The sequence below is a fragment of the Monodelphis domestica genome, chromosome 7 (genome assembly GCF_027887165.1).
Source record: "Monodelphis domestica isolate mMonDom1 chromosome 7, mMonDom1.pri, whole genome shotgun sequence".
NCBI lineage: Eukaryota > Metazoa > Chordata > Mammalia > Didelphimorphia > Didelphidae > Monodelphis > Monodelphis domestica.
The window spans coordinates 76,443,671-76,459,713 of NC_077233.1; the positions used below are offsets into that span (position 1 = coordinate 76,443,671).

General features: G+C 36.2%; 1 protein-coding gene across 10 annotated transcripts in view; it reads left to right on the plus strand.

Moving 5' to 3' along the window:
* Nucleotides 1-16,043, plus strand: part of COBL (cordon-bleu WH2 repeat protein) — a 345,155-nt gene that overhangs the window by 229,352 nt on the left and 99,760 nt on the right. The gene's annotated exons all lie outside the window — the stretch shown is intronic.

Below are 16,043 nucleotides of genomic sequence, written 5' to 3' on the forward strand. Positions count from 1 at the left end.
ATCTGCCTTCTCAATTGCAGCTGTAACTAGTAATCCTCATTGCAACTTCTGACTTATTTCCATGCAGTATCACATCATCTGGGGTTTGATGTTTTTCTTTCTTTTTTCCCCCTGATGAGGGGTGAAAAGGAAGAGTAGGGATGGAATCATAGAATCTACCCTTTCCTCAAATTCTATGGAAAAGAGCTAATCCTTATAGCTGTAGTAAATATATTATCTAAAATTAACTTCTGGGTCCATTTTTTGTCTGCCTTTTTTTTTTGGTTGTTTTGTTTTAATAAGGGGATGTAGATAAGCAATTTATATAAGCAACTTATAGCCTTAAGTGATTTTCTGAAAAGTTAAGTGATTTGCCCATGGTCTATGTCAAGAGCAGAATTTGGAGTCAGAAGAAAACTGAGTTCAAAGCCAGACCTTTGTCCATATATATACCACACTGCCTCTACTCACCTAGTGTAAGAATCATAGAATTCGTTGTTGTTTCCATCAATTACTGTAGTTTTCATTTGACAGATGTAAAGACTTCAGTTTTATTTTCTCTTGCCTTAACGTTATACATCACTAATAATAACAGTACAGTCCGCTGTCATATGTTCAAGTTAGAAATGGAAAATCCTTGCTGATTTTTTTAACCATACCTTTATTTTCTGACCCACTTATACTGTATAGACCAAAGCTTTCCTCCTTTTAGTTCTGTCTCAGTGACATGCTGAATTTTTTTCTTTTCTTACTAGCACTCACAAATGTCCAAATAACATTTTTTCCAACTTCCCATATTTTTCTAAGAAAAAGCAATCTGTTGTTAGCCCACTAGCATAAAATTTTTTTGAAAGTTTAGAATACCCAAAAGGGAGTGATAAGATGCTCTCTTACCTACCATCTTCATACTTGCCTAATCAGGATCCAGACTGCTAATTTATCTTTGAAAAGTCAGGTATGACTAACTTTGTTTTAACATTCTCCATAGAAAGCTGTATTCTTTGCATGGTCGAGTTGGAGCTAAAAGTGATGTTAAAAGTCATGGAGTCCAGCCCTCTCATTTTCAGATGTAGAAATTGAGACCTAGAGAGATTAAGAAACTGGTCCAAGGTCTAACTGGTTGGAATTGAGAGAGCCAGGATTGGAGCTCAAGTTCTTGAACTCTAAATACAATATTATTTTACATTTTAAACTTGTTGCTTAGCAGAAATAATGCTTGTTGAGATCCTGCACCCAAAATATGTCTCTTCTTCATTTCTACAACTTTTAGATGTTGAGTTATTTAAGGCCAAATCTGCACAGCAGAGAAGTGATGTGTGGGTTTTGCCAGTCAAGGAGCATGGCTGAACTCTAGAGAAAAGCAAATGATTCCATTCAATTTTTTTTCATTAAGCTGCTTCCCAGCATGTTCCTCTAGTTCTTTGGCTTCTGGTCCTGTCTTTTGGGCCCCAGGGCTCTGGGGTAGCTCCTAAATTGAGTCTCTGAAATCCCTCCACACCAGTGTTGTGGACTCCAGCATTTATTGTGCATTTGGGATCTCTGAGTAGAGTGCAGGGCAGTCTGGTTCAGGTATGTAGGGAGAATGCATGGAGGAGAAAGAACTTCCACCCTTGAGGAACTTAACACTTAATAGGAGTGAAGGATGCAAATAGGCAGAAAGGCCTCCCACTCAGGATTTAGGGGGAGGGGAGGATTAAGACAAATGTCCCTCCAGTCCATTCCAGGTGGCTGACACCTCGCACATGGCTGGGTGTGAAATAGCTGTGGTTTAGTCCTGCTGATGGCTTCTTTATTTAAGCTAAGGAACTAGAGCCCATCGTTGGGCCTGTTTTGAAGATTAGGCTTTTGCAAACCTTAAAGCACCATATAAATGTCAGCTAGCAGGATGTTTCTTGAACAATTAAGAGATGCTGTTCTGGCCCCTCTAAAAGAAGAACAGTAGACAAGGAAAGCATAAAAGATAATATTAACATTTATATAGTGCCTACAATGTGCCAAGCACTGTGCTAAGCACTTTACAATTATTATTGCATTTGGGTGCTATTATTATCCCTTTTTTTACAGATGAGGAAACTGAAGCAAAGAAGTTAAGTGATTTGTCCAGGTTTACACAGCTAATAAGTGTCTGAGATGAGATTTGAATTCAGGTCTTGCTGACTCCAGGCCCAGTGCTCTATTCACTCTACCACTTACCTTGGTGAAAGAGATGAAATAATGGAAGTGGCAAACTCCCAGAAGACCCCATTGGAGAAGTTGAGATTAAAGGCAGAAGTAAAAGAGTTAGCCTTTTTTTTGTCAAAGATGGTAGCGAATGTAGATTTTTTTAAAGTGAAATGAAAATATGGTTGTTCTGGGCTTATTCCTCAAAATGGAGATTTCTAGGAAAAGTCAGCCAGTTTGAATGAGAGAGTCCAATTTAAAAAGTCATCCAAGAGTGAAGCAAGCATCCAGGCTAAAGTGATTTCTATAGTCTTGCAGAGAAAGTTCTGTGGAGATAAGTTAGCTGTACAACCTGAGAGTTATGGAGACCAAGCAAGATGGGAGAAAGCAGATATGATATGGAAGTCCTATGAAGAGAAGGTTGAGGTCATTGAGAGCAATGGAATATAAGCTCCTTGAATGCAGGTACTGCTTTTTGTTTGTATCTTCAGCACCTAAAACATTAGGTGTTAAGATACATATTAAAAGCTGTGTAAATGCCTGTTGATTGATCATCAACTAAGTTGATACATAAATCATTGTTTTAAGTATTCTTTACTCAAAGAATTTTAGCACCTCGTCAGAGGTTCTTAATCTAGTGTCCCAGAACTTTTATTTTTAAAAGTATTTAAATTTAAATTTAAATTAAATTAAAAAATTAAATTAAAAAAATTTGATGCCAATGTTTTAATATAATTGATTCCCTTTTATCTTATGGATATCATTTTATGGATTTAAAAACACTATTCTGAGAAAGAGTTCACAGGCTTCTTCAGACTTCCCAAGGGGCCCATGAGAGAACTGACCGAGACATAGGATTTTAGGATTAAGAGCTGGAAGCATCCTAGAGATCAGCTGATCCAATCCTCTCATCTTACATATAAAGAAACTGAGGTTTAGACAAAACTAGTGGCTTTCCCAAGATCATAAAAGTGATAAAAAGCAGAACCAAGAACTTACTTCCTTTCATGGCAAAACAAGTATTCTTCCACTATCCCTCACTGCCTTTCCCCAAGCCTGAATCAAGGTAGACAAGACCCCAGCAAAAGAAGAGAAATGGAGTCTATCCCAACTTCATTTTGAACTTAAAAGCTGCCATGAATCCACTTTCCTGGACTCTATCCTTTTTTTTCCCTACTACTCTTGCTTTGCAAAGTTTTACCCTGCCTCATCTGCACTCCATTGAATACGCATCTGCAAATGAACGTTTATAACTGCCAGTTTCTTCATAACAAGCTCGCTGTTGTTGGGCAGACTCAAACATCCTCTGCAAGCCCAGATCCTAATTAAGGTTTTGATCTTTCACAACAGTACATCGTGCTTTCCACATTTTAAAAATATTCCTTCAGTAATAGTGTAAAGATTTCCCAAAATAACATTGTATCCAGAAATGAATTTGATTGGAAACCTCCTGCATCCTGTGTGGTCCCCCAAAGAAAGAGGGCTGAGGGTGAAGGGTGAATTGTACTTGTCAGATTTAGGTCAAATAAGAACATTTTATCTCAATTATAGGATGGCCATTGTGTTCAGAAAACAAGCAGTCTTGAAGGCAAGTTAGCTCTCTGCTGCTAGGTTACAAGAGAAGAAGCCTTAGAATAATCTCATCAACTCTGACTTCTTATGTTTCTAAACCTAAAAAATCCTAACACTGAGAAACAGCAAATCTTAGCAGAGTGTGGATAGTTAATTACTTTAGATCATATTGGTAGAGCCTGGGTCCTTTTTAAAGGAATCAGTCAGCCATGACAAATGAGTTTCAAGTTCTATTGTTTGGTTATACTCAATTCCAAAAAAAGAAACAAGTCTTTTGTGTAGTTCTTTCTCTTTTTTCCCCCAAGTTTACTTCCCTGATTGACCAAGGTTGACATTAAAGAACCAGTTTAAAAATTTTTAAATCTGTGTCCTGGAATTGAATTAGAATTAAATCCCTCTGAAGACTATGAAAACCAGTAACTAAAAACTTCCTTAACAGAGAATGTTGAAGACGGGTATGGAATATTATACTCAAACAAGAAAACTTTTTAAAGCACATGCTCTTTCAATGCAATTTTGCTATATGGATTTTTCTATATGGATTTTTCTTATATTTTGTAGCTTATCATTCTTTATAAAAACTTTTCCTCCTTCCTAACTTCTTACAGTTGACAGGATCAGAGAATTAAGTTTTATAAAATTGATTAGGTCTTCATTATTAAAATGTTTCATATTTTATTTCCTTCATCTCTTTTTTGATTAGTTTGTGCTTGACAGTTCTGCTTGATCTCTTAAGAATTCTGCCAGAGAGGGGGCAGCTGGGTAACTGAGTAACTCAGTGGATTGAGAGCCAGGACTAGAGACCGGAGGTCCTAGGTTCAAATCTGGCCTCAGACACTTCCTAGCTGTGTGACCCTTGGCAAGTCACTTGACCCCCATTGCCTAGCCCTTACCACTCTTCTGCCTTGGAGCCAATACATAGTATTGTGTGTATTTAAAAAAAAAAGAAAAAAAGAGTTCTGCCAGAGTTCAACATTTAAAACCAACAGCACTTGTAAGGCAACATGGGCTTTCATGGTAGCATGCCATCTAGAAAGAAAACCCATTCCATGGGTAAAGAAGGAAATGATATATCTCTGAGGAATTTGACTGTGCTGGGCTAATGTGTTTTACACACTCTCATGTTTCCAACAAGTGCTAATGGATCTTTATCAGCTATGTGCACCCCCCAAAAAAAGACCCTTCTTGGTTGCCTCCTGTTTCCTTCAGATACTCTGTATGTATCCTGTATGTGCCTAAACCTTGTATTAGCTCCCCCATTGATAATATATTTCTTGAGTACAGAGATTGATTTTAAAAATTAAACCTTTCTTCAAATACGCATAGAAACAATTTTTGACAATTGTTTTCTGACATCTATGATTCAGATTCTCTCCCTCCTTCACCACCATTCCCAAGATAATAAATAGTCTGATATAGATTATGTCAGTGCTTTCATGTAATACATATTACTTATGTCATGCCTAAAGACACATATCACATATGCAATAAAAACCCATAAAGGAAATGTCATGCTTCGTCTGCAATCGGGCTTCCAATAGTTCCTTCTTAGACTATAGATAGAATTTCTTTTTTATCAGCAGCCCCATGGGGTTATCTTGGAACCTGCTTTTGCTAATAAGTGTGGTTCTTTACAGCTGATCATCATATAATATCCCTATTACTTATATACTGTTTTCCTGCTTCTGCTCTCTTAACTTTGCATCAGTTCAAATAAATCTTTCCAGATTTTTCTGAACTCATCTTGTTCATCATTAATAATGGCACAATAGTTTTTATATTACAACCACATAACAGCTTTCTCAGCCTTTTATGGGCACTCCCTTCAGTCTCTAGTTCCTAGCCACTACAAAAAGAGCTACTCAAAATGTTTCTTTTTCCTCTATTTCTGACTTCTTTGGGTTATAGACCTAGTAGTAGTATAGTTAGGTCAAAGGATATACATATTTTATGGTCCTTTGGACAGAGTTCTATATTGCTTCCCAGAATGATCCTATGAGTTCACAGTCCCATCAACATTGCATTAGTGTCCCAGTTTTCCCACATCCCCTCCAACATTTATCATTTTTCTTTTTGGTCTTATTATCCATTCTGATAGGTATGAGATGATATCTTTGAGTTATTTTAAATTTGCTTTTCTCTAATCAATAGTAATTTGGAGCATTTTTTCATATTACTATAAATAATTTTTTAGAGGGAAGAGAAGGTACAGAGACCCATCTACCAAATTGCCCTCCAAAAAACAATTATATAATTCCTCAGAACAAATTCTGGAGTAGCATAACCCACAAAAAGACATGATGAAGTAATTTTTCAGCCCAAAACAACTTAGAAAGTAGACATGAGAGATCTAGTGCACCAGGGTTGAGATAGAGCACAGTGTGCTGGGGTATACCCATCAAGGCAGCAGGACTTGGGCACAACTTAGGCAGAAGCTGAGACTTCCAGAACTCTCAACTACAAATGATAAGGGGGTGGGGGGTAACATAACTGCTAAGATTGATTAAAAGGGTCCCTTTGCTGGTTCTGGGTACAAGACTCTTGTCATATTGCCCATAGGCAGAACCAGGTTGCAGTTCTGAGACCCAATCACAGGGTGGAGAAGAGCACCAGTATCCAGCACTTTCATCCATAGGGAAGCAGGGAACCTTTGATACAGTTCCAAAGAGTAAAAAAAAAAATGCTTGGGATTACTCACAGACCATAGCATAGGAGAGTATTATCCATATCTCTACTTACTTTATACCACCTTGGAACTGAAAGCAGATAGATCCCCAGTGCCAGCCCTGAAGACAACACAAAGAACCTGAAGCTTGGAACAATATTCCCTTCACCACAGTTACAGAGCCCAACTTTTAACAGTTTTTTAAACTAAAAGAAAATAAAAGGGCAGGAAAATGAGTAAACAACAAAGAAAAGAGACTCAGTGTTGAATATTAGTTGGTGACAGGATTAACTCAGACTCAGAAGAACACAATAAAATCAGTACTGCTGCATCCAAATTCTCCAAGAAAAATATGAATTTCTCATAAGCCCAAAAAGAATTAATGGAGGAGTTCAAAAAGAATTTTTTAAATGAAATAAGAGAGGTAGAAAGAAAACTTAGGGAAAGAAATGAGAAAGATATAGGAAAATCATGAAAAAAAAGTAAACTGCTGATAAAGGAGGCACAAAAATACTAAAGAAATTAGTATCTTAAAAAATAGAATAGCCCAGTTGGTAGAAGAGGTACAAAAATCAAAAGAAAAGAAAATTTTCTTTAAAAAGCTGAATTGGCTAACTGGAAAAAATATACAAAAATGCACAGAGTAGAAAAACTTCTTGAAGGACAGAATTGGCCCTTTGGAAATAAAAGTACAAAAATTCACTCAGGAAAAGAACTCTTTACAAAGTAGAATTGGTCAAATGGAAAAGGAGGTATATAAAAGCTCACTCAAGAAAATCATGTCTTAAAAATCAGAACTGGGCAAATGTCTATCAATAGTTTTAATTTCTTCATCTGGGAACCACTTATTTATATCCTTTGACCCCTGGAAATGTTCATATCCATTAAGTTTTAGAGAATGCGGACTAATTTAGTCTGTTGATGTTGCCGTGTGTATCTATGTGTGTGCTACTTCCTTTGTTTCTTTAACACAATATAGTGCCTGGCACATAGTAAGCAATGAATAAATGCTTGTTGACCAACTGAACTGACAACAGGGGAAAATAGATGATTATCATCCCTAAGTCTAGGAAGAATTTGAAGAAAAGCAGTTAGAAAATGGGATGGTAAAGTTTAGTATATTTGTTAGGTACTTCTGAAGTTTCTCACCTAATTTTTACTAAACTAAATTATTAAACTTTCTTTAGGGAATAGCAGAAGCCTTGTCTGGGCTTAAAAAAAAAACAACCACCTCTTATTGAGCAAATAACCATTTTGATTGTGGTTTGTGTTGATTTGCAAGGTATTCTGTACTTGAATATTTACAAAAAATAAAGATTCATGCAAATAATTCTTGATTTCTTAAGGAAATATATTTATCTTTATAGTACAAATTCAGATATTAAGCACCCATTGCATATAAAATGCCATGTGTCCCAAAAGAGCCAACTACCTATGTCTTTCAGATATCTCTTTTAAAAAATGCATCCATATATACACATACATATACTATATATACATACATACATACATAATTGTATGTATTTCTGTGTGTGTGTATTCATCTCTATTCTTAACTCCCATCCACTCACTTTCCTTGGCCAAAGAAGAAAAAACAAGAAACACAAATGCACAAATTCAATTGAATGATCAAATGCCATTTTAGAGAAAAAAACCATCATGTCACAGAGTCTCTTTTCGGTTCCTTAACTATTTATTTGTCTTGTAAGCAGGGCCTGGATAACATGTTTCTCCTCGTAGTAGAAGCAGCTTGGTGTAGGAGATAGAATATTAAGCTTAAAGTCAAAAAGACCTGAATTTTGTTACGATTAAAATTCTCTGGAGACAATATCTTAATTTTATAATTATTTATTAAATAGCAAAAAATGGACCAGAGAAAGAGAGAGAGAAGTATGACCCATGTGGCCAGCTGCCTCTTCAGAGTACAGGTTGAACAAGTTGACAAGTCAGACCCCATGCCCTCTGGAGTCTCTGGTTCCAGGAAGAAAGGACAACTTTCTGACCCGTCCTTCAGCTGATGCTCTTCTCTTCATGATGTCCCTTTCCTGGGCCTCTCTGATTGGAGGTCTCAGATCTCAATCAGGATAAGAGGCGGGTCTTCTGGACAACAGGAACCACATGGTGCATATCACATGTGTTTCCCAATATGGTGGCTAGATAACTGACTCCATTACCTAAGAGAATTCTTGTTTACAGAAAACAAAGAATTCAATTTCCACCCTGCCAGTCTTTATTCAAAACAGAAGATGTAGACAAAAGGAGGGAGAACTCTACCTTTGGCCTCAAGGCCGTGAAACATGTTCAGCCCTAAAACCAAATGTTGGCTTTTTTTAGCTTTAAAATCCAAAGGTTGCTTTGGGGAGGCCAAAAAGTAGTACAAATTAATATTAACTTTCCACAGTTTGAAACCTATCTCAGATGTTTTTTATCTTTGTGATCCTGGGCATATCACTTTGTCACTATTTCCTCATCTCATAATAGACCTACCTCTCCTGGTTGTCCTGAGTAATAAATGATGTATACATATATATACTTTTAAAATCTTAAAGTGCTTTATAAATATTAAATATATTAAATATATGTAATTATATATAATAAAAATATGTAAAATAATAAATATATTAGAAAAATATAAATATTTTTTCATTATTATGATTAGAAATAGTACAGATTTGGCAGAAAGTAAGTGCCTGACGTGTTATTTTCATTCATTCATTGCAAAGTAAGCTAGACTTAGAGTCAAAGAGCACAAATTTAGACCGAGCTCTCTCTTCCCTGTGGGACCTTAGATAAATTATTTAACTTTCCAGGGGCTCATATATAAAATGGAACCCCTTTCAACTCTCAGGTATGATCCTGGGACTTCCAAGGTCCTTTTTAACTCCAATTTATGATCCTAAAGTCATATGCTTCACCCATAATAATAGCTAATACCCCTCCCCCCTAAAATTATTTAAGCACCTACTCTGTGCAAGGTACCATAGTAGTAACTGAAAACAATCCTATTCTTATGGAGTGTGCAGTCTAAATGGAAGGACATTTGAGTGAATATTTATAATGATACAAAAGACAGTTAAATAAGTACAAAGAAGAGATCTATGCAAAGAGCTATGAGAAATTTGAATAGGGAGAACTCACTTCTCCCTGTGGGAAAGGAAGGGGAAATAGCAAAAGGAAGCTTCATGGAGGATATGTTGCTTGATTTGGCCCTGAAAAGAAGGGAAAGCTTTAGATTATAATAGGGACCAATGTAGGAAGGCATCATGGGAAGGGCATAAGCCAGAGGTGTGAAGAAAACAAGGTAGAGAGTAGCCGAATTGTGCCTGGATCATAGACTATCTGACAAGGTTACTCATATGAAGTGAAGTTAGACAGGTAGATGAACTTCTCTCTGCCTCCAAGAATCCCTGTAGCTTCCTTCAAGAGTCAGCTCACATGGCATCTGCAGGAGGGGACACTTTTCTTGATGCCTCTGATTATGGAGGTTCATTCTCTCTCCTTCATTTTGGAATTATCATCTATAAATATTACTCTGTTTCTATATTCTACCCCTCCATTAAGGGTAGAAGGTTAGTCCATGAGGCTGGGGACTGTTTTGTTTTATTTCTCAATTTGGTTTCTTTTAATTATCTTTGTATCCCCATCACTTAGGACAGCACCTTGAACATTAGCAGTCACTTAATAAATGCTTTATGAATTGAATTGAGCTGGAGAGAGGGGGTAGTGAATACCAAGGTCATAAATTTACATTTTATTCGATAGGAATGAATATAAATGAATTTGATGTAAAGTCAAGTTGAGGATCCTAGGTTTAGAATTTGAAGGTACCTTAGAGATCATCCAAGCCTTTATGTAATAAAGAAGGAGATGAAGATCTAGAGCCCAGGAAATTGGCCAGGCTCAAGGGTAGTAAGTAATAGAGGCAGCTTTGAACTCAGATCTTTCCACGCCAGTCCCAATGCTTTTCCCAACTGAATCATATCCTTCCCAAACTTTAGATTATGGGACTGATTGACTGTTTCTTGGACTAAGAATGTCCCTGAAAATAATCTCATTCCATATTACTGCACAAAGAACTTTTTTTCTTCTTCTTCTTCAGCCTCTCTGGCTCCTCCAGTAATCCATTCAAAGATATACACACCATGAAACCTAGGGCAGGGGGGAAATGCATTCTTCCTCCACACACATACACACACACACCATCCCCAGAAGGTCTTCCTTTGACCAGAGGGATTATTTCCTGCAATGGGGGAGGGGAGCGAGCTAAAGAAGATATTTTACTAGCCTCCTTTGAGGATCACTATTTTTGCTGATGAAGGCAATTCAATTCTGATGTTTCTTCATGCTGTGTTATTAGCTAAAATTCTTTCTTTAAGCCAAAAAGCTTTTCTCTTCACTTTAGTTCTGGAGATGAGGAATATTGCCATAGATTCTATAGTTACAAATGCTTCTGGTTCTGTGTCCTAAAAATGCGCAGTAAGTGTTCACTGCTACAACATTTGGAGGTTTTTTTGTTATTGTTGTTTTTTCTTCTCCTTTTGGCTCTACACACACATATGTCAAATACTTGGGGACTTTGGCTATGTGTGTATTTCCACATAAGAATTTTAAAGAGCAGATTTTTTTCCATAAAATTGTGAATTATGAAATGTCCATGGCAGTTGCTTATACAAATATTTCCAGTTCGCGTCTGTTATAACAGGAAAAATGGTTTTTAGAAATTCCTCATTTAAAAAGGCAAAGCACATGATGAATGTTCCTTGTTAGTGCATTTTGTTCTTAAATCAGGTAGAAAGAAATTGCTTAAACAGCAACTTTTGTTTCTTCTCATAACTTTCCATGAAGCGTGCCCAGTGTTATTCTTTCTGGAATCACCAAAGATGGCAGTGATAGGGTTTGTTTTCACTGGCACACCTGGAAGGAGGAGGCTTTAGGCTTTTAGCAAATGAAATGTAACATAAACAACCAAATGAAGTGACTTAGTTGACCTCAGGGATTAGTCAAAATTTGGGTGGACTCCTCTAAGCCCTTCCTGGGAACTGTAAAATAAAATAAAACATAGGACAAAAAAAAAACCCTCAGCTAACAAAGACTTTTCTTACTATAGACACCCAGTGGTCCTATCTCTTTCAGAGTTCTGTGATTCTGTTTCTCTTATTTCTGGAATGTTCCCAAAGTGCACAAATGATTAGGTATGTTGCTTGCATAATGAAATATGTCTTTATTCCACTGTCCACTAATTTTGAAGCCTGAATTTTCTGGATTCAGGATTTAAGTACTTGCAAGTGAAGATAAATGATTCAATAATAAGTAAGAAGTGTGTAGAGAGGACCCAGAGAACACCGAAGCAGTGGGAGACTGATGAGCCTTGTTCTCCTTGTCCTTGAAAGCAAAATGAGGACCAATTACATTAACATTACCAGGTCAACATTTCCATTCAATAAAAAAGAACAACTTCTGCACAATGAAAAATGCCAGCAAGTGGAATGGGCTGCTTCCAAAGGTGGTGAATTCCCCCCTTCCAGGAAAGCAAAGGCTGAATGACTATCCATGAGGGATGTCATTGTGGGAGTTCTCCTTCAGGGATGATTTGGGCTACCCTTAGATGCCTTCCAACTTTGAGAGTCTATGATTCTACTTAAATTCTAGTAAAACTGACACTGAAATCAAATGAATGTTTGTTTTCATAAAATCAATAACATTTTGTATTAATTGAGGCAACTACTTAATATAGTACATAGAACCTTAGACCTGGAGTTAGGAAGGTCTGAGTTCAAATCCACCTCAAATATTTACCAGGTCTCAGTTTCTTTATCTATAAAATGGGGATCAAAATAGCACTTACCTCCCAATATAGTAGTGAGGATCAAATGATATAATATTTGTAAAACATTTTGAAAACCTTAAGACTTTTAAGTGCTAGCTATTATTTTATTTAAATACATATAAATTTATATATTATCAGTTACATATAACTATATATAAGCTATATATATGTAGTGGCTGTTATTATTTTATTTCTTAGACTACTGCTATAAAAGGGAATCTTATTTGTTAAGTGTGAATTAAGACAGATCTTGACAAAGTTTGGTCAGCTCACTTTCTATTATGAGGAGGCAACCTCTTATCTTATTTGAAAATTTAAACAATTTTAAATATTCATTTGAATTAGACCTAAAGACATATTGTCAAGCATTTCCATATGCAAAGAAAAAGATTTTCTATCAATAAAATACAAACCTCTTATAGGTTTGGTTTAGTTTACTTTTCTTCATATCCCTTCCTTCCCCTCCCCACATTATAGAAAATATCATCCAGGAGACCAACATGTTCATACACATTTAGTCTTTTATGTTTTCACCTTTCAGTTCTCACTGACTGGAGATAACATTTTTGATTTTTTTCTTTCAGTATTAATTCTGTGTATAATGTTCCCATGGTTCTGCTTATTTCATTGTTTATTATTCCGTGTAGTTCATTCCAAGTTTTTTTAATTAGCCTATTTATTGCTTCTTATGGTATTCCATCACAATCATATGCCACAATTTGTTTACCCATTCTCATATTGATTGGATCCCCTCAATTTCTAATTCTTTGCCAGCACAAAGAGAGCCGCTTCTATAAATATTTTAGAACATATGGGTTCTTTCCCTTCTTCCTGTCCTCCTTGAGAAATGGACCCAGCAATAGTATTGGGTCTAAGAGTATACATATTTTTTTAACACTGGGTATAATTCCAAATTGCTTTCCAAAATGGTTGGATCAGTTCACAGCTCCACCAACAGTGTATTAGTGTCCCATTTTCAAACGGCCTCTTTTTAAAAATACTTGTTAGCTTGGAAGGAAAATGAGCCTGGAAGGATAGAATTGAGTAATCATATTACATAAACATATAAACATCGTATTTTTTTTTAATTTTGGAAAACAAGGAGGAGAACACTGAGACCATCAGACAGATGTGAACACAATACTAAAGCATAATGTTGAATTCTCTATTAGATTATAAGTTCCACATGGGCAGAAATAATGTCATATCTAATAAATTTTTCATTGTTCATTTCCATTACCCTGAACTCATAGTTGCTTATTGCTTAAATGAATGATTGAATGAATGAATGAATGAATGAATGAATGAATGAATGAATGAATGGAGTGAAGTAGTAATAAAAATTAAGGGAAACGAAGGGGACATGTCAGCATCTACTCAAATAAATGTTGTGTACACAAGTACTACATTCACATTACCTTTGCTTACTCTGTATGTATCTTGTGTGTACTAAGTTATTTACATGTTGCTTCCCTAATTAGAATGTGAGCACAATTTTTGTCTTTTTTTATATCCCCAGAACTTAGCAGAGTGCCTGGAACATACTAAGTTTTTAATAATGCTTATTGGCTAAGTAATATAGCAAATTGAAGACAATAAACATAAGCTAGATCCCAGATTTACTGAAAAAAGTAACTGTGTGACTGCTTTTGTATTCATTCCCTTTTCCTCCCATTTGCTGTCTTTTTTGAGTATCCCTCATCATTTCTCTTTAAACAACTCCGTTTTTTTTGTTTGTTTTGTTTTTTTACTCTTCTTTAGAACTGTGCCTCTTGGTGTCTTCTGGATTTCACTTTCTATTTCTCTTGAGCTGACTTTATACTCCAGTAGTGTTGATCATGAGATCCTGCTTATACTTTCTTTGACTCCTTTACCTTCAACTCTCCTCAGATCTAGACAATGCCCACCTCTTTCTTATATTCTAAAGTGGAGCCATCACTTCTTCCCAAGGTTCGCATTATTTCTGCTTCAACAACCAGTTTCTCCTTGTTGATAAGATTCAAATACAGAATAACAATTTGTGTCATTGCTTACACTCCTTTTTGATGGATGACATTATTAAAGCAAGCCAAAGATTTATTGCTTTGTTGTCTTCAACAGGAACACCTACAGCAGATGCCTAGATAATTGAAGTCCCTCCATCACTACTGTATCCTGTCTCTGTATTTATTTTAGGGTGTTTCATGACCTGCTTCTTCTTTTATGAACTGTTTCTTCCTTCTGTTTAAGTAGACTCTCTCAACTACTCTTCATTGATTATCTACCAAGTGTTTCCCATTGTCCTTTTCCTGCTTTGGTTCCAGGATTTCCTCATGTTAGTAGATCTTCTTAATATATAGTGTTGGGCCACTCATCCATTTTCCTTTTAATCTATTCTGTTACTTTGGAATATCCCTCCACAGCCTTATTATAGTCATCTCTTACAATTAAAATTATCTCAAGAGACTGCTTTTTGGGTAAGAAGATAAGTTTATTGATTGTATTCTGTTTATTGGTTAGGCCAGCATATAGGTCTCCATGGCTCTTTTGTTACCAGAGGTTAACCAGAACTGAGCTAAGCTGCCTGATAAATAGATTTTTAGGAGCTCATTATTCAGCCATTCTCTTGGCCATTCCAAGACATCTTTAATTGGTGATAGCTAATTAAGAGGTGGTCCATCAACCCCTCCACCCATCCCCATCCCCACGGGTGAAAAATCACATCCACAGGAAAAGAACCTTTGTTTCTTTCTTTTATTAACCAAATTCTGTAAAAAAAAGGAAGACATTCTTTGAGATTTCCAAGGACAAAGAAAATGAAAAAAGTAACAGATCTCTGACACAGATCCCAGACACAGGAATACATAGTAATTATTCCCAATAAATTGTAATTAATACAGTATATGAAAAATAAATTCTCACATTCATAGTCATGAATGACACTAGAAATCTCCTTGTGTTACAGTCTGTATTTTACCTTGCTTAATTGCTAGAGACTGTATTTATGTCCAGACATATGAGATAGTGGATTTTATTGTGGGTTTCCTTTTGGTTTTTTTTTTCTCCTTTGAATTTATTCACAGGATAGGTAGGTGCACAGGTAAGCCTGAAGTCAAGAAGACCTGAATTCAGATATGACTTTGGACACTTATTTGAAGTCTGTCCTTTCACAAGTCATGTATATAATCTGTTTGCCCTAGTTTCTTTGTCTGTAAAATTGGGATAATAATAGCACTTACCTCACAGGGTTGTTACAAGGATCAAATGAGATAATATTTGTAAAGTACTTAAAACAGTGCCTAGCACATAGTAGGTACTTATAAATGAAAGCTAGCAGCGGCATTATCAGCTCTTCTGTTGTTATCTTTCCACTTTATAGCTACAGAGCACAGTGTACCTTGTACCTAGTTTCAGGCAGACTTCAGTTAACAATTGTCTTCAAGGTACCTATTAGCCCTGTGACCCATGACCAAGTCATTAAACTTCTCAATGCTTCACATATCTCTCTAGACCAGTGGTTCTCAACCTTTCTAATGCCGTGACCCCGCAATACAGTTCCTCCTGTTGCAGTGACCCCAAACCAAAAAATTATTTTGGTGGCTACTTCAAAACTGTACTTTTGCTACAGTTATCATTCGGAATGTAAATACCTGATATGCATTATGTATTCTCATTGCTACAAATTGAGAGGTTGAGAACCTCTGCTCTAGACCTCAATCATGAGGGAGTTCCTTACCAAGAGTGATCTGCACCATTGAAATCCCAGATCCAAGAAACAAAGAACCAACTGCTATTCTACAGAATCAACTTCAAGCAAACCCTGATAGATTGTCACCTCCCCAATATAAACCCAACTTGACT